Here is a 1,681-nt window from a genome sequence, read left to right as displayed (position 1 = left end):
CCATATCAAATAATAGTCCATATATCATTTATTACATAACCAAATAGTTCACCAAAATAATTAAAAATTTAAAAGAGTTCATAAAGTAGAAAGTTCAATAAAATATATGAAACTAAACGAATAATATAATATTTTTTTAATTTCATCAATTATGACAATCCATATCAAATTCTTCTGAATCTCCTCTATTTCTTTTCTCTCCATCAACATCCTTTAAAACATTTGATTCTTGCTTGGATAACATTATTTTAAATCTTGCAATTCTTCTGAATCTCCTCTATTTCTTTTCTCTTCATCAACATCCTTTAAAACATTTGATTCTTGCTTGGATAACATTATTTTAATACTTGCATTGTCTTCATTACCTATCTCTACATATAAAATATACAAAGATGAAGATAGTTAAATAAAATAATAATAAATTAATATATTAACTAAATCAAGAACATAACTAAAAATTTGTAAAAAATCACCAATAGCATAACTATGTAACTCATTGCGAGTGCAAATAAGAGCTTGCACTTTTTCAAAAAAGAGTGCAACTTCTATACTTGGTAAGCACAGGAGGACAAATGGAAAAAGTTATTCTTATGTAGTTATAAGAATAGTCAAAACATCTCATGCTATTAGTGCAAGGGTTGGGTATCAATGCTTTTGATTCTTCTAATGCTCCAATATATTTGAATCTTGATAATATGCAAATTTAAATTTTAGCTCCTCTAAATAGAGATTTTTCGGCACTTGTAATTATTTGACTCTCAAATGTCATCATTTCTTACATCAATTAGAATAATAGTGATAAGAAAATATAAACAAATTAGAGAATATAAGGGGAAAAAGTATTAGAGTATTTACATCAAAAATTCTTTTATTCTTTCCTTTTAACTCCTCTTACACTTTGCGGAGGTGTATGTGTGATAGAAAAAAATCGTGGTTGTGAAGAACTTATCTTGTTAATATTAGAATATTGATAAAAAAAACTTATACAATTTTATTTTTCACAAGTTTCATTTTCTCTTGACTTTTAACACAATCACTCTTGAACATAAAATAAAAAAAAAACTCCAACATCGAAAGCATTATTCATGAGTCAAGAATAGCCCCAAATGCAACCACCATGCTATATTGAGTCTAATACTTGTCAAACTTCTCCATCATTCTTTTACACATATAATTTATCACCTCATCTTCATTCGATAAGTTTTCTTTTAACAAAACTTCAATCTTCAATACTTGCATAAAATACAAATTTGATGTACGAGAAAAAGAATCAGATATCAAATTGGTAGTGTCATAAAATATGACTTAAGGAACTCACATATTTTCTTTTCTCTTTTCCACTCTTTACTTAAAGGATAATATTTATAATTATTGTCACTGAAATAAAGAGAAGCAAAAGTTTTTTTTTATTTGATAGCACTATCCAACATTAAATATGTTAAATTTCAACGAATAAACACACCCAATCGCAAGTCAATACTAGTATTAATGTTACCAACTGCTTAGCACACATTCATCAAACTTCTTCATCCTAGTTTTTGAATCTTTAACATACTCAACCGACTCTCTAATTTTATTCAAAGTTATAGTTACGACTTTCAAATCTTCTTGGACAATTAGATTTCACTTGTAATCATTAAACATGATTTATCATTTTCATTTGTTGAGTATGATAGTATTA

General features: G+C 26.6%; 1 pseudogene; it reads right to left on the bottom strand.

Annotated features, from left to right (window-relative positions):
- Nucleotides 1-243: 243 nt before the first annotated feature.
- Nucleotides 244-1,590, bottom strand: LOC141834015 (zinc finger BED domain-containing protein RICESLEEPER 3-like; annotated as a pseudogene).
- Between the last annotated feature and the right edge of the window lie 91 nt (nt 1,591-1,681).

Source organism: Curcuma longa, chromosome 8, assembly GCF_044706935.1.
Source record: "Curcuma longa cultivar G26 ecotype Majalengka, Jawa Barat chromosome 8, ITB_CL_G26_1.1, whole genome shotgun sequence".
Classification (NCBI taxonomy): Eukaryota; Viridiplantae; Streptophyta; class Magnoliopsida; order Zingiberales; family Zingiberaceae; genus Curcuma; species Curcuma longa.
This window is presented reverse-complemented; position numbering and strand designations above follow the sequence as displayed.